The 18,783-nt window shown below is 32.6% G+C and overlaps 1 long non-coding RNA gene across 1 annotated transcript; it reads right to left on the bottom strand.

The window, feature by feature from the left end:
* Nucleotides 1-954: 954 nt before the first annotated feature.
* Nucleotides 955-4,177, bottom strand: LOC135967278 (uncharacterized). Its single transcript, XR_010581262.1, has 3 exons — nt 4,117-4,177; nt 2,252-2,309; nt 955-1,367 (listed from the first exon to the last, which is right to left on the bottom strand). It is a non-coding gene; the product is annotated as an uncharacterized lncRNA (long non-coding RNA).
* Between the last annotated feature and the right edge of the window lie 14,606 nt (nt 4,178-18,783).

Raw genomic sequence — 18,783 nt, forward strand, 5'->3', positions numbered from 1 at the left:
AATTTCTGCAGGTTGTTCATATTTTTTAAACCTTCTACTATGCCTAATTTGTTTCTACTACAATGAGCAGCATATTTCCTGAAGTAAGGAAATGATTAAAATTTCTGAGATGGTCTCCCTTACTCTCACAAGCTATTGTGAGTAAGTAGTAAAAAAGGGACTCTCCTAAGCTGTCCACATTGTGAGTTAGTGAAACCCACTTTGAAATCATTTTGCTGTATTCAATAAAAACTATCTATGCTTTAAATTTTAATCCAGGAATTTTACATCTCTAATTTATCTTAACAAAATATTTGGAGAGTTTAAAGGGAATTTTTGTACAATTTGTATACTAACTTTATTCATCACAATAATATTAATAGAAAAGAAAAATAATGTGCCAGCACAGTGAGTCACCCCTGTAATCCCGGCACTTTGGAAGGCTGAAGCAGAAGGATTGCTTGAGGCTAGGAGTTCGAGACCACCTTGGACAACGTGGCCAAATTTCTTCTCTACAAAAAAATACACAAAATAGCCCAGCATGGTGGTGTGTACCTGTAGTCTCAGCTACTCCAGAGGCTGAGGTGGGAGGATCACCTGAGCCCGACAGGTGGAGTTTGCAGTGAGACCAGGAGATCACACCACTGCACTCCAGCCTGGGTGACAGCATGAAATCCTGTCTCAAAAATAAAAATAAAGAAAATAAAAATGATGTATCATTACTAGTGATATTATATTAAATGGAAAAATATATACAAATGTATATTAATTGCATGTAAATTGTTATGATAATTAGGTATGACAAAGCTGAAATGTTATTGGCTATCATTTTGTCTACTAATCATAAAAATGTGTATGTGTGTATATATATATTTCTATGGAATTTATTTTACATTTGGCTCTTCTCCATTTAAACTAATCTTGTCTTGGCACCTCAGTGAGGGAAGGTACAAAGTTGGAATAAAATAAGTTTAATCTTAGCCTCTAAACTAAATAATATATTAGGAAAATTGTATGCTAAGTCAAGAATCTGTCTTAATTTCCCTTCCTTTCTCTTCTTAGAGAATTAGAAATATCTGGTCTATAAGAATAAGAAAGAGCAAAATAATTGAAAGCAGGTAGATATGGGGATTTGAGGTCAGAGAGATTCTGTGCTTTCTTTTTTGAATAACTGGGAAGGTGTTAAACTTTACAGGAATTCTACCGATATTCTTGTCCCATATAAGCATGATGTGAAAGCAGTAAATTAAAATCCTAGGAACTGGGGCATATAGTCCTAGCAAGTGGTAGATAATAGAGTATCCTCATTCTGTGCAGTGTATAGTGACAGAAATATGGCATTAATAATTTCCAGGTTCCGAGAGTTCTTGAAATTGTGATGAGATTATCTACATGTAAAAAAGACCAGAGAAAAACAAACAAATAATAGTAATAACCATTAATTTAGTAGGAATCATGAAGATGAGACTTTCCACTATTGGTTAAATGGGTATTCAAGATAAAATTTAAATTCAGGTTAGAAATAAAATTAAAATTTTATATTTTGGCATCTGACTTTATGTTTAGCAAAATTAGTTATTAAAAATAATACAAACAAAATAGAGCATCTAGGTAAAGCTGGTAGATTAAATGGCTACATCAAGTTTTGCTCTTTCTTAAACCCCTCTATGCAACAGTATGGAAATTATTTTCAAAACTTATGTCTAGGAGAAAATGAAGAATGAGAGAAAAGTCACCACTGTAGTTATGAAACCGGGAACAGATGAACAAAAGATCAAGGACAGAATGGATCCAAGGAAAACAATTCCCAGGCAGGCAATGGGGATGCCAAACACTAACCAATTTTGCACTTTACTGTCCTCCTAACCCATAAAATTTGGTGGTACCAGACACCTCTGAAAGTATGTGACTGCAGGCATGTTAGTTTAAATAAAGTTAGGTGGTTAAAAGTCAGCTTAAGAAAAAGCAAAAAGTTTCTCTCATTTGTGCAGCCAGAAGATGGACTTAATACCATTATAGCTAATGCTTAGTGGAGATTGGAGTATACACTGAAATCAAAGGATTAGAACATTTGCATACTGACACCACCCTCTCCAGTTTGATCAGCATTCCAAACTTGGTTTCTAGAACCTGAACAGCAATACCTTTTACCAATAAATTAAAAAATGGGCTTCCCTGATATCTGAGCACATCAAAAAGACATTCCTAATGTATTGATATTGGTATTTTCCAAAGTTAAGGGCCAGGAAAATCACCTTGCCAGGATACTTACTGTTCATAGTTAAGTCTCAAGCCCTCAGAACTCGTAATCAGCTTTTGAGTCTTCAGTGCTTGAATACAGGAAATCAATTAAATGTTATTAGACACCTGATAACATTTGACAGGAACACCAAAGAAAGAGGAAAAAAAAAAACACAATTTACAGGAAACAAATCATACAACATTTAAAAAAAAGCTTCAAATTTTGCATTAATATGTTAGAGAAATAGATGTTATTACCATTATAGAACAAGAACATAATATAATTCAGAAATGAATATTCAGGGAACATATAAGAGCCCTAAGCTCTTCTACATTAAAAAAATAAAAGGGGGAAAAAGTTTATTAGAAAACTTTGAAAATAAAGTTGTAAAAAGCCCCCAGAAAATAGCTTAAAACAAAAAATAGGTAAAGAGTTGGAGAAAAAACACAGAAATATTAGGGGACCAATCCTATATAGGAATAGAACTTCAGAAATAGAAAAGAGAACCAAGAGAAGAAAATCATCATTGAAATATGCAAGGATAATTCTCAAAAGGGAAAGACAATGCTTAGATCAATGAATGATAGCAGAGCACATCGTCACTATATTATAGTACACATGAAACAAAAAGAGAATCTTACAGAGAAGAAAACGTCAGGACAAATGGAGTAACCACATAATTTATTATGTAAATCAGAACCTCTTTGATATCAAAGAGGGTACTAGCAATAATTATGCTGTATAAACAGGCATTAAAAGACACTCTTGGACAAATTGGGACACAAAAACTATATGTAATAACATAATCAATCTTTATGTAATAACATAATAAAGATGACTATTTTCATAGCAAGATTGAAAATAGAATTTTCAGGTGTAGTTTCTTCAAAATTCGAAGGAAAAGATTTAAAAACTGAAATCCTATTTTTGTCCAAAACGTATGTTAGTGTAAAGTCATTTTGATATATACCGCATCTAAAATAAAAACAAAAGAAAAATCCCAAAACATAGTTGCTAGAAGATGTACTCTACCGAAACAAGGGGAAAAACAACAAGAAAGGAATGGGGCACAAGAAAAAAGATGTAAAAATGAAGAGAGATAAAGAAATAGTTTACGTTTGAGATTATGGTGAAGGAGGATCCGTGGTACAACAGATGGAGAAGGCTAGCAAATCTGAAAAACATAGGATAACAGTGTCCTGAAAAGACTCACTTAGGAATATTAATTGATGGAATACATAATGTGTCTAAACTTCAAAGAGGTAATTAGATAATTGCTGAGGGTTTGGTGTTGGTGTTATTGTTTTAATAAAAACAACATTGAATACTAAGTAAATAAAAAGCATACAAATGGTTAACTTTCAGGAAAACAAAAAGTGGTGTGAGAAGAAAGGTTAATTATGGTTAATTGAATGGCTTTGATGTGAACAGAATTTAGAGAGTCATAGTAAAGTAAACAATGAATGTTGATCTAAACAAAATTACAACACGACTGTTTTGAAGGCAGGCGAATAGGGTAACTATGCATGTGTGGTGAGAGGTTGAGGGAGACGTGTGTGTGTGTGTGGAAACAACTAAATTGTTATGTTGCATACTAGGAGCAAATAGTACATTCCTAAAACTAAAAAAATCTGAAGAGGTAACATCAGCACGTGTTTTTACAGGCATGAATATAAATAACAAAATAATTACTTAAAAGAGATTAAAAAGTGGTTGCTTCTGGTGAGCATGAGGTGCAAAAAAAAAAAAAAAAAAAAAGAGAAGCAGATGAATTTGTTTTTTTATTGAAAATCTTGTAGAAGTAACTGATTATAAGTATGTTAACATATGTGTTAAAACTGGTAGAAAATGTTTAGAGGGTAATGAAGTTGAAATACATAGAAATTGAACTGTACCTTCTTTTAGGATTCCATGATGCACTCAAGATTGTAGGGACTCTAGGCCATCCTCTCTCTTCTAGCTATCAAAATAACGTTTCAGATTAAAGGATATTTGAATCTATGTAATTCATACTTTGACTGGATGCATGATTCTTTGCTCTGTCATCCAGCACTGTATGCAGCATACTTAAGTTAAGCAATAAATATTGTGAGATGCATACCTGCACTGTTGCACTGCCTATAGATAATTTGATTGATGTAGATTAAAGTTATATGGGGATACTCACAACCAGACCAAGTAAAAAGACTTAGCCTAAGCGAAAATTAAGGGATCACAAAATTAAGAATGCCATCGAGGTCATTAGGTAGAAAGAAACATAACTAGATTTAGAATTTGAGAATGCTGCTTTAATTAAGTGGCAATAGGTTGTGATAGTGATGATGATGGTGGGGTTCATTGTGAAGATTAAATTATATATTTGAAGTCTTCTGTTGGATAATTAGATGCACAAATGTAGTTAGGTTTGATCTAATTTTCTTAACTTATGGCCAGTACACTGAAGTTCAATCTTAAATGAAGACAGGGTACAGAAATAAATAATGTGAGAATGAAAAACATTTCCATATCTGTTTACAATATGGGTTAAAATGCAATTTATAAAAATAAAAAGGACTTGAATATAAGTAGAAAAGGTTTGGCATAAATTAATGAGAGAGGCTGTGATTAGTGATAGCAACAATGAATATGTGACACCAGTGTCACCAGAATTAAATCAAACAAAATTTCAGAATCTTTCATTCTTATTGTCTAACTCGCTTCTGAAATGTAGATGAGCTTAGTTCTATATAACATATAAAGGAGCTTACAGTGAGAAAAGTTAAATAGATGGCCTGAAGGTACATAGAATGTACTTTGAAGAGCAACGTGTTAAACCCAATTCAATCTGGTTACATACTTAATGTAGAATTCACTACATTGTAGTACCCTTCTGCCTTATGCAATGATTGTCCTGTTCTGTTACTGTTGCCAACTATACTCTACTACTGCCTTCAATATTATCAATGATCTAAGATGAAATACTGAAGTTACAGGCAATTATTTTTTGATAAATAAATGTATGAAGTACCGATTACATTTTTGATGGTAAGTATTTGACATTTTAAAGTTATTTTCCTGGTAGAAAAAGTTATCTTCCTTGGTCAGAAGAATATTCAGGCCTCACTGTACTCTGTTTCTGACTCATGGTATACTCTATTTTCCCTGATGCCTTTACATTACTATTTGCATTTAGTAAAATGTCGCTTTCCTGAGATTTGGAGCTTATCCTTCTAAAAGCATGCAGAATCCAAAATTGTAGAACAGATAATCCTTTCTTAAGCACAGGTTTTTCAATGAAGTTACTTTATTTAATGGTCTTTGCTTACCAGATTTTTTTTCTTCTGCTATGAATAACAGCATAAGGAACATAAATGAAAATTGAAGCAAGCAGTCTTGAGCTTGAGTCACTAAACTTCATTTGAGGAAACGCATTTTTATTATATATAGTACCTTTCCTCTGAGGTAAAACGTCCATATTTTGTGTGAGGTATATATACGAAATTAACCTAATAATTCATGTACTCTTCTGCATTATAACGTCAAATAAAAATTCCACTCTCTTTTCAAAGTCTGTAAGCTCATTGAGATAAATATTAAGCTGTGATTTATTATATTCTCAGTTTAAATTTATCTAAGGAACAGCATAAACTTTTTTATTCAATATTGAGGATATCATCTAGCATGTGAATTCAAAACATGTGTAAGAATCACCTAAGTGAAACATCCAGCACAGTGTCTTGTATATAGTATATGTTTGAGGAATAAATTCATTATTTTTTAATGTATATATAAAAGATAGAAAGAAAAGAAAGAGAAAGAAAAACTTCATTTATTTTGGTATGTCACCCCAAGAGTCTGGACAATATGCTGTATATATTGATTGTATATTGTTTTTGATACTATCTAATTTCAATGCAGTGGATATTATAAGTATAGGTTCCTTGGCACAACAACAGAATCAACAACTAGGGCATAACCAAACAAACTCTTGTTCAGAAAAAAATGACAAATATTTCAGTTACATTATCATTTGCTTTTAATATGTCATAAAGACAAATATATATGTAAGGCAACAGACAACTCTGAAATACAATGAATTTTTTTTTTTTTTTTTCTGATTAAACTTACAAATGGTCTTACATTTGCTCAGGAAGGAGAGGGAAGCAGAGAAAACTGAAGGAAGAGAAAATCAACCTAACTGCTAAGGGCTCCAAATCACAGAGTGCATGCAGCCTGTGCACCAGTGCAGCCCAGCAGATTCTTTGCTGTCAGTTAAGCACTAAAAATGAACATTCATTCAAATGAAGTTTAAATGAATCAAAGTCTTTGCAACTGGCAACAAAAAAAAAAAAAAAGGGAGAAAATAACATAATTTCAGTGAGACAGAAATAATCTATAGAAACGTCAATGCTCAACCATATTTGGAAAACTGTAAGTTACTTAAAGCTGGAGACTAAAATGGAATAAGAAATATCAATCAAATCTTATAGATACTATATTAAGAGTAAAGAGTAAATGCCATGGAAAGTGACTACACAATGAAAATAAATAAACTTCTTGGAATTACCTCATGATCATTTGAGGCTGTGGATAGAGTCACCCTTTTATCAAGATAAATATATTCGATTGTTGATTTCTGTTGCACTAGGTCCACCTGCTTTGGGAGGTAGCTATACAGAACATGCACTTGAGTGCACACACACACACATTACGTTGGTTATATAAACTATGGTGCACACATGCAATAGAATATTATATAGGTGTAAAAAATAAGGAAAAAGTCTCTAAAAGTTGTGACAGAGTAATTTTCAGAGTATATTGCTAAATTAGCAGAGTGAGGAGAAACAGGAACACTCATTTGCTGCCGATGGGAGTGCAAAATGGTACGGCCACATTAGATAATAGTTTGGCAGGTTTTTTTTCACACTTTAAGCACACTCATACTATATGATCCAGAAATTGCCTTCTTTGGTATTTGTCTAAATAAATTGAAAACTTATTCTCACACAAAAACCTACAGATGGGTGTTTATGGCAGCTTTATTTATAATTGCCAAAACTTGGAAGCGGCCAAGATGTTCCTTAGTAGCAGGATGGATAAATAAAATGTGGTAATCCAGTCAATGGAATGTTGTTCAGCTCGCAAATGAAATGAGCTATCAAGTCATTATAAGACATGGAGGAAACTTACATGCATATTGCTAAGTGACAAAAGCCAGTCTAAAAAGGCTACATATTGTATATTTCCAACTAAATGACATTCTGGGAAAGACTAAACTGTTGAGACAGTAAAAAGATCAGTAGTTGACAAGAGCTGAGAGAGAAAAGTATAAATAGGTGATATAAGATGATTTTTAAGACAGCAAAATTATTTTTTTATTACGTGGTGAATACATGGCATCATGTATTTCACAGATTGTATAAAAAGAATAAACCCAGGTAGCAACTGTAAACTTAGGTGATAATGATGTGTTAATGTAGGTTCATCAATTGCAACAAATGTACCACTCTGAAGGGAGATGTTGGTAGTGAAGGAGGATGTGGGTATGTGGAGGTAATGGAGATCTGGAAACAGTAATTTCCATTCAATTTTGCTGTGAACCTAAATCTACTCTAAAAAATAAGATCTATTTTTAAAAGCAAAATGATATATATCACTTTGTAAGGTAAAAAGGAGGAAACCTGCTTATTTTTGTAAAAGAAAATAGGAAGGATGAAACAAAACCAATGAATTTGGTTGTCTAGATGAGATGGGTAGTAACAATTAATGGAGGAAGTATCACATTTTAAAGTATTTTTTTTCATATGGTTTTGGCTTCTAGAAATAAATTACTTTACATATTAAAAATAAAATTAATAAATATTAAATAAAATCTAAAATTGAATACAAAACAATCTACCTGCATGCCAGATTAATAACACATTCACAAAGAAGGGGAAAAACAGAATTACTAAGTAATTTTACTATATACACAGTTCATTAAAATTTAAAAGAACTACAAATAAATCTTAAACATTAATTAGCACTTTTGATATTCTTATGGTATAAATATATCAATTTCATAAATATTTTGTATATATCATAGTATTGAGTAAATGAGTAACAAATTGGTATCATTGACAGCCAGAATTGTCAGCATGGAAGAAAGTTATGCAAAAGTGGAATGGGTGGATTACAAGGAAGAACTTTGTGGTGTTGGAATGGAATTGAGGATTTAGTCTAAACTCGTAATTTATATATATGTTATAAATATGTATGTTATTTTATATACACAGATAACATATATGTGTGTATGTTATATACACACATAAAATATATATACATATGAATATATACATACACATACGTGTGTGTGTGTGTGTGTGTGTGTATCTGCTGAAAAGACCAAGAAAGGGAACAATGATCCTGACCTTGGTTTCTAGATATTCTTCCCATCGAAGGAAGCAGAACTTTTTGAAGAAATGACTGATTCTGGAACTGATGAAGTAGAGCTTCAAAGGCGAGCCTTGAACATTGTCTCATGCCAAAAATTAGAGAAGTGCCCAGAAATTGATAGAGACATGTAGAAAGAACATATGATCTTTCAGATGGCTAGGGAAGGGCCTTTTGCACTGCACTTTCGCCTACTACAGGTGATCTGGCTTCTGTTTGATCTCTTCTACCTACTCTTAGCTCCTTCTCCTAGTGCTACACCAATACCTTTTCCTGTTGGAGTCTCTGAACTGAGGCCAAACTTGTTAGGGTATTCAAACCCAGCTACTTTCTGGAATATTAACTCACCGGAAACCAGTGCATTACTGGCAAGCTGTAAAATGGATTATAGTCTGATCTCAGTTAATGTAATGCAGCCTTGAATTTTTTCTTCTATACATTACAGCGGATGTACAGCCTGGGAAAAAATTAAAGCAATTTTCTGTCCTTACTGTCATAACTCATGTTTACTGCCAATTCTTTTGTAGTCCCTGTCTCTGTCTTTTTTCCTTTCCAAAAAATGATGAGTTGATATTGCAGGTACCGAAACCAAGTGACACCTCTCAATAACCTGAGGAAGTAAAAAGGTAGTCTACCCCAATTTTTGACCAACGTCTGTCTCTCATATATGCAAACACACACACTTACATGTGTGCACACACAAACACTACCACACAAAATGTATGCACATGCATACATTCTTTTCACTTAAATTGTATTATGAGTATTTTACATATTATTGAATCATCTTTGAACCATGAATTTAAAGACTACATGATATTCTAGCACATGGTTAAGCTAAATTTTCTCAATAATATATTAATCAATAGTATATTAGTTTACATATAGACTATTTTCAACATTTAATAACATGAATTACATTGTCATAATTATCACAGCATAAATATTTGATAACATTTCTGATTACATCATTAGAATAGTTTCTAAGATATACAGAGACAAAGAGCTTAGACAGTTTTTTTTTAAAGAGACCTATTAGGCTGGTGCAAAAGTAATTGCTGTTTCTGCCAATACTTTTAATAACTGTATAATTTCTTCAAGTGACCTTCTGAATTACATGAAAGCAACGGAAGTTATTGTCAATTAAGAATGTATTAATTGTTGAGGTATTTCACAATGTTAGTTTTAGAAATGAAGCATTTGTAATGGTGACAGATCATTAACTTGATTATTTTCTGATTTAGCATATACCTCCAGAGAAGAGTATGACCCCACTTTTTGGTCAAAGTCTTTCAGTGGCTGACATTTTGTGGAAATAGTAGATGAGGACATAAAAGAGCAGACTGATAAAACTTAAGTAATTTATGTCATATTGGGGGGAACTTCCTTCTTAGTTTATCTTAAAGTAGTTAACTGTTGTCATCTCGACAAAGGCATATCACAGTAAGACTTTGTATTTTACCATTCTGATTCCTCCACAGTATCCAATAAAGTGCATTTCTGTATATAATAAATATGTGTTAAATCAAAATAATTTAAATTCCTTTTATCTAAACCCTATTAAAAATTCTGAGAACTATATTGTTGTAAGTATAGACCCTTATTTTCAAAACAAGTCTGAGACAAACATGTTTTTACTAGATAAAATAAGTAAAAGATAATTCCTTGCAAATACCTGTATCATAACTTCTCAGTTTCACATAACTTTTGCACTTGTGTCAGTTTTTTAAAAGTTTAAATTGTGTACCAAAAGTAATATATTATGTAACAACACTTTCTAAATGGAAAGTTTTGTAATAAATTTTCTTTTACTGGTAAAACTGCTCTTTGCTGAGAAATCATAAAGTTGTATCATTGATTTAGTTATTGTATGAAGATTTAAGATCATTCGTGATTGTCAAATAATTTGGTTTATAAGCCATATGAATAAAATATTAAATGCAACATATTTCAGATACTTGGTCCATGCAGACTATTCGAACAAAAGTTTTATTATTTTTAAGATAAGAACATAGTAATGATTAAATTACTATTACTATATAGTTAATTAATCAAACTATACCCTCAGATGGCAATCTATGCTGATGGTATATTATGAGTATGTTCATGGTTTTTATCAGTATCTAAGACTCAATTGACAATAACGTGGTATACACTACTAGTTTAAAAGATCAAAATAAATATATAAACTTGTTATAATTTATCTCTTCCAAAGTTATATAGTTAAAACTAATCATTATTACAGATTGATTTTTCTATTGTCTGAAGTTTGGTCACAATATAAATGGCTCTCTTTCATTTGAATAAAATATCTATATTTTACTCATTTGCATCAATCCCTAAAAAATTATAATTAGACCAGAACATATTTCTAATCTAGGATATGTATTTTCTTCTGTAAGACAATTTGAATATAGACATGTAAGTTAAAGCATGTACCTTTTTCTGTGGCGATTGTAAGAAGCATTTTCTATTTTGCAGTCTAATAAAAAGGATGCAGCCCTGATGATCAGTTGAAAAAAAGAAGCTTCTATCAAAGATGAGTTATAAGCTCTCAATTTACATTCCCTGCTACATGCCCATTACAAATGAAATTTCTAAGTAAGATATATTAAATGTAATTGCCTAGGACTAGCCTTTTAGTGATACAAACATAGTCCTTTAGTGAAATATAATTATATGATATTAGAAATGTTATTTCTCTTGTGGAAAAGTCAGCAGTTCAGATAGATACTTAGGCAAATGTTAATGATTTTGTCACTACACTATATGGGAACTTTTGTTTATATATTTCCTTTAATAAAAATGATCTCAATAACCACTATAAATTTTGCTGCAATAATGTGTTTGCTCTCTGATTAAAAAGGTCTGTCCACTAAACACTGCAAAGCTGGGTGGATATTCAAATAATGGGTCTGAACATTTCAGAAAACTTGAGATAATTTTTTTAAGTAGTGAAATTCCATTTCTGACAATGGTACAGTAGGTAATTCAAACAAACTTTCCATTCACTGAAGACAACTACAAAAAATTTGACTAACTTTTTAAAAATATGCCAGAAAGAGATAAAAAGATAGAGGATGATAACGAGCCAGGAGTCAGGAATGACTCAAGTCTTGGAGTCGTCCAAGCTTGGAGCTCTGCATTTGTGGCCACTTTCTCTTCCATGACTAATTCCAGAAGGGTGGCTGAGAACTCTGAGGGGAGATTTTCACATATTTGCGGGGGCAAGGGAACAGAATTGGAACATAGGGTCCTCATAGGTGAGGAACACTGGTGACACTTTTTATTCTTGCTTGGAACATTAACAGCTGCACATAAGGAGTTGGTTGCACTGGAAGCAGACAAACCCTAAAAGGACTGTTGCTTAGCTTTAAATTACCTCAATTCCTGAAACTATAATAGTTGTCAAGCTATAATAGCACCTGAAAACATTTCAAAATCCAAGTGTCCCTGTAAACAAAGAAAAAGCCATTCTGGAGGAAGATGATATCATTTAGACCTAAAATTATTTCTATAAATGACTTATCTAACACAATGATGAGTACACAATATAAATAAGGCTACATGTAAGAACAAAAGACAACTAGGAAAAGTAACAGGAAATAAAAATAGAACTCAGAAGTCCAAGTGATAGGAGTAGTCATAAAAATACTTTAAAATAACAATGCATGTTATGTTTAGGAAGATGAAACCAGTTTGAAAAACTTGCAAAAAAACTGATACTTTCAAAAAGAGCAATATAATAAAGGAATTAAGAACTCAATGGATAGATTAAAGATAAGTTAGTTACAGTTAAATAAAGAGTAAATAAACTGAAAACTATATCACAGAAAATATTTAGAATAAAGTATAAAGATTAAAATAGAATTTAAAATACAAAAGATAAGAGACAAGACAAGGAAGACACATCAAGAAGGCCTAATATATGTTTAATTGGAATCTAAGGAAAGAAAAGAGAAAAGGGAGAAGCAGTTTATGAAGTTATAATAGCTTAAAAAAATCTAAAACAACTTTTAAAAACAATACATTCAACAGGCCATAACATTTCTAAGAAGGACTTTTCAAAAAGCAATTTACACCTCAGAAATTTAGTGCCTCAGAGCAAAACCTCTGAAATGCAAAGACAGAGTAAAAAAATGGGAAAAGGTATCAGAGAAAAAAAAGACATAGTATTTCAAAAAATCAAGAGTTTTGCATTAAGATATTTCCAAATAGATCCTGAGGCAAGATTGTGCATACAAATAGTTTATCTGAATGGTGACGAAGGAAACATAGTTAAGGGAATCAGGATATAAAAAAAAGAAAGAAGCGAATGTAAGTTGTGTTAGTTGATCAACTGACATTTAATCCTGCTGAGAATATCCAAAAGCCTCTGTAGAAAGTGTCTTAGAATTACACATCAGCTGAGGACTGAGGTTGTTGTATTTATTCACTTGCTCTTATCCATCACTGATTGAAGGTTACTCTTAGTTCATTAACTTCCAGGCACTACCAGCCAGCACCACATGGGGGCCAAATATGCTTTTGTAGCTAAAAACAAATTTTAGCTAGATTTGCAGGATATGGGAATAAGAACTTGCAGTGTACAGAAATTATCAGAGCTTAGGAGTTATCGGAGGACTATTGAGCACATATGTTTCACTTCCCAAAAGAAAAGACAAAAGACTGGAGAAAATTGAACGATAGCTATTTAAATGACCAGGTAAAATAACTGTTACACTCAAATTCTATAATCAGTGAAAATACTCTACATGAATACTGAAAGAAAATCATCTTGAAGGAATTCATCTTCAAGTCATTCTAAAGAAAGTAATAAAGACTGTTAGAAAGTAGAATATCCTTAATTTCTCTTAAAGAGACAGAGATTCAGGAAGGATTAAAGAACAGCTAAAATGTTAAGTAATGGTTGTATAGAGTATTTAACTTACTATATAGATCAATAAAAACAATAAAAAATAAAAATAAAAGCTTATAGATTGAGAGTGGATAAGTAAAATTAAAAGAAACATTCTGAGAACTTTTATCATAGAAGAGAAAGAGAATAAGTACTAATTAATACCACACTTCAAGTAAAAAACATATATTATAATTTTTAGCATAATCCCTACAGGATAGTAAACATGTATATAGTTTCAAAGTTATAATGCTTAAATTTGGAACAAAAGGAAATAAAATGACTACAGAGAACAAGAAAAAAAGTACTAATAGGCAATTTCAATATACAAGCATACCTCATTTTTGCACTTCATTTTATTGCGCTTTGCAAATATGGCATTTTTTAAAAATTGAAAGTTTATAGCAACTTCATTGAGCAAGTCTATTGGCACTATTTTTCCAATAGGATGTGCTAAATTAATGTCTCTATGTCACCTTTTGGTAATTCTCAAAATATTTTGAACTTTTCCATTATTATTATATCTGTTATGGTGATCTATGACCAGTGATCTCTGATATTACAATTGTTCTAGGGTACCACAAATCATGCCCATAAAAGATGGCAAACTTAATAAATAAATGTTGTGTGTGTACTGCCTGCTCCACTGACTGGCCATTCCTCTATCTCACTCCCTTTTCTTGAGACACAACTATTCCCTGAGACACAGCAATATTGAAATTATGCCAATTAATAACCTTACAATGGCATTTAAGTGTTCAAATGAAAAAAAGTTTTGCATGTCTGTCACTTTAAATCAAAAGCTACAAATGATTAAGCTTAGTAAGGAAGCCCTTTGAAATCTGCAATAGATCAAAATCAAGGCCTCTTGAGCCAATTAGTTAGTCAAGTTGTGAAAGGAAAAGAAAATTTTGTGAAGGAAACGACAAGTGCTATGCCACTCATCACATCGACGATAAAAATCAATCAATAAATAAAATAGCCTTATTCTGATAGATTTAGTGGCCTGGATAGAAGATCAAAAGTGCCACAGCATTCCCTTAAGCCAAAGCCTAATCCATGGCAAGGCTCAAACTTTTATCAATTCTACGAAAGCTGAGAGAGATAAGAAGGCTGCAGAAACAATGTTTGATGCTAGCAGAGGTTGGCACATAAGGTTTAAGGAAAGAAGCCATCTCCATAACATAAAAGCACAAGTTGAAATAACAAATGCTGAAGTGGAAGTTGCAGCAAGTTATCCAGATGATCTAGCTAAGATCATTGATCAAAGGGACTACATCAAAGAATAGATTTTCAATGTGATGAAATAGCCTTATGTTGGAAAAAGACACCATTTAGGCCTTTCATAGCTAGAGAGGAGGAGCCAATGCCTGGCTTGAAAGCTTCAAAGGAACTTTCTTAGGAGCATTCTCTTAAATGCTAATGCAGGTGATTAAGTTGAAGCCAATGCTGCTTCATCATTATGAAAATCCTAGGGCCCTTAAGAATTACGCTAAGTCTACTCTGCCTGTGCTCTAGCAATGGAACAACAAAGCCTGAATGACACAACATCTGTTTGCAGCACAGTTTACCGAATATCTTAAGTCCAGTATTGAGACCTACTTCTTGGTAAAATAGATTCATTTTTAAGTATTACTGCTAATTGAGAATGCACCTAGTCATCCAAGAGCTCTGATGAAGTTGTACAAGGAGATTGAAATTGTTTTCATGCCTACTAACAAAACATCCATTCTGCAGCCAATGGATAAAGGAGTAATTTAGACTTTCAATTTTATGATTTAAGAAATACATTTTATAAGACCCTAGATACCATAGATAGTGATTCCTGTGGTGAATCTGGGAAAAGTAAATGGAAAATCTTTTGGAAATAATTCACCATCTCAGATGTCATCAAGAACATTCAAGATGCATAAAAGAAAGTCAAAATATCAACATTACCAGGGATTTGGAAGAAGCTAATTCCAACACTCATAAATTACTTGGAGGAGTTCAAGACTTCAGTAAAGGAACTAACTACAGATGTTATGGAAATGGCAAGAGAAGTACAATTAGAAGTGGACCCTGAAGATGTGAATTAATTGCTTCAATCCTATGATGAAACTTGAACAGATGAGAAATTGCTTCTTGCAGAAAAACAAAGAAAGTAGTTTCTTGAGACAGAACGAATTCCCAGTAAAGATGCTATAAACATCACTGAAACAACAAAGGATTTAGAATATTCATACGCTTATTTGATAAAACAACAGTAGAGTTTGAGAAAACTGCCTCCAGTTTTTAAAGAAGTTCTACAGTGAATAAAACGCTATCAAATAGCATTAGAGAACATATTACAGAGAAATATTTCATTAAAGGAAGAGTCAATCAATGCTGCAAGTTTCACTGTTGTCTTATTTTTAGAAATTGCCACAACCACCTAACCTTCAGCAACCACCATGCTGATCAGTTAGCAATCATCAACATCAAGGCAAGATCCTCCACCAGAAAAGAGTCAGACTCATTGAAGTCTCAGATGGTTGTTAACATATTTTGGCAACAAAGTATTTTTAAATTAACATATATACGTTGTTTTCTTAGAAATAATGCTATTACAAACTCAAAAGCCTTGGGTACAGGGCAAACATAACTTTAATGTGCACTGGAAAACAGAAAAATTCATATGACTTGCTTTAGCATGATATTTATTTTATTGCAGTGGGCCTGGAACTGAGCCCAAAATATCTCCAAGTTATGCCTGTATATGACAAATAAAAGCAGTTCATGTTATTTAGGTTTAAATATAACTCTATTTATAACTTCCATAAATATAAATGAACAAAATACTGTAATTAATAGAAAAAGATTATCAGATTAAATAATCTAAAGCCAACCATAGTGGGTTGAATAGTTTCCCTTTAGAATTTAAGTCCACCAGGTGCCTTAGAATATGACCTTCTTTTGACATAGAATCTTTGTAAATGTAACTGATGTAGAAATTAAGATGAAATCATGGTGAATTAGAGTGGACCCTAAATCCAGTGACAGTATCCTTATGAGAGACAGAAAAGAATATATGTGGACACAGAGAAGAAAACCATGTGAAGGCAGAAACAGAATGGGAATTATGCTGCCATAAGTCAAGGAATGCTTGGGGTTACCAGAAACAGGAAGAGGCAAAAATGGATTCTTCCTTAGAGTGTTAGGGGAATGATGGCCTTGCGGATATCTTGATTGCAGAGGTGTAGCCTTCAGGACTGTGAGAGTACTAATTTGTGTTGTTTTAAGCCTCCAAGTTGTGGCAATTTGTTATGGTAGACCTAGGAAACAAATAAAGGTTTAGTCCTGGGAAGTGGGCTGCAAATATAAAAAATACTAAGAAATATGGAAGTGGCTTTGGAAATGGGAAATGGCTAGTGATTGGAAGAATTTTGAGTCACGTAATAGAAAAAGTATGTATTGCCTTGGAGAGACTGTTGGTGAAAATATAGAGGTTATAAATACTTATGGCGAGGTCTCGGACAGGGAAAAGAAACATGATATTTGGAACAGGAGGAAATGTAAACTTTGTCATAAATTGGCAGAAAACTTAATTGTTTCTATTAATGGGTGAGGAAAACAACTTGAAAGAATTCACCTAGGATATTTTGATCAAGAGATTTCTAAGCAGAGCTTTGAAGGTATGGCCTGGACTCTTTTTATTACTTATAGACAAAGATAGATTGATGAAGGAACTGTTAAGCAAACGGGAAGCAACACTCAATGATTTGGAAAATTCTCAGCCTATCAAGACTGCAAAAGATGCTAGAGCATGCTCTGGAGAAAGAGTAGAGTGTGACTGGACAATTTCTGGTAAAGACATGAGATGTATAACTCATGCATCCAATCAATCATCTCCACAGAAGCCATAAATAGAGACAAGCTATAAAGAAAGGATCTGTGGAGAACTCTTTAACAATGTGGGTCCCCTTGGTAGACACAGAGACCCTCAAGATTTTTCAGAATGTTATACCACCAAAAACACTGGCAACTTGGACTGAAGAGGACAGAAATGGGATGAAATGGAAAGGCTGTCATTATTTGGGGATTCTACAAGCAAAACATGTTCTGATAGAGCACCTCTGGCAGAAAAGAAGTGTTGTCCTTCAGAAAAACGAAGAATAATTCTGAGGGAAGAATTGTCACAAAGGTAATTACAAAGTTAATTCCAGAGAATGGGGCCAGAGAACAGACCACCAAGTCTAAAAGGATTAAGCCTAAGCCTTGAATTTACGGAATCAACTCTGGGAGGACTTGGAACTAGTGATCCTTTACTCCTACAAATTTCTACCTGTGAATATAAAAATATCTAGCTAATGCCCATACCACCAGTGTGTTTTAAAAGTAGGTAATTTTGTTTGTTTTACCTGTTCACAGATGAAGAAGTATTTTGACCCAGAGTGGACCATACACATTTCCAACCAAACATGGTTGAGAAGGTTTGGATGATGAAACTTGGTACTTTATAATTTTTCTCTTTTAGTGGATATTTATATACATAACATATAATTTGTCATTTTTATTATTTTTATGTGTAAAATGTTGTCACCTCCCCCAAAAAACTTTGTAATTTTTAAGCAATAATCCAATAGTCCCCTATTCCACAAAACCTGGTAATCTCTAATATCAATTCCTTGATAATTTATTGAATGTCTTTATGAATTTGCTTACTGTAGATATTGTCTTCAAATTATAAAATAATTGGCATTTTGTTCCTGGCTTATTTAATTTAGTGTGCTTGTCTTGGTTTATCCTTGTTGTAGCATGTCTCAGAACTTCATTCATCTTTCTGTATGTCTAAATAATTTTCCACTGTATGCATATATATATATATAAAATTTGTTTATTTATGTGCCAATGGATACTGGTTTATTTTCATCTTTTATTTCTTGTGAGTAGTACTGCAATGAATTTTGGTGTAGATTATGATTTGGTTTCATGCTTTCAATTATTTTGGGTATATACCTAGACACAGAATTGCTGGGTCATATGGTAATTTTATGTTTAGCTTTCTAAGGAAGCATCAATCTGCTTTCCACAGCTGCTGCACAATTTCATATTCCCACAAGCAATGTATAAATGTTCCAATTTTTCCACAGCATCACAAACACTTGTTATTTTTCACTGTTGAATTTTAGTGTTCATTTAGGTTGTATGAACATTTTAATGAAATTAATTATTTCAATCCATGAATACAGGCTTTCTATTTATTTTTGTCTTCTTCATTTTTTTTCATCAAAGT

Source organism: Macaca fascicularis, chromosome 14, assembly GCF_037993035.2.
Source record: "Macaca fascicularis isolate 582-1 chromosome 14, T2T-MFA8v1.1".
Lineage (NCBI taxonomy): Eukaryota > Metazoa > Chordata > Mammalia > Primates > Cercopithecidae > Macaca > Macaca fascicularis.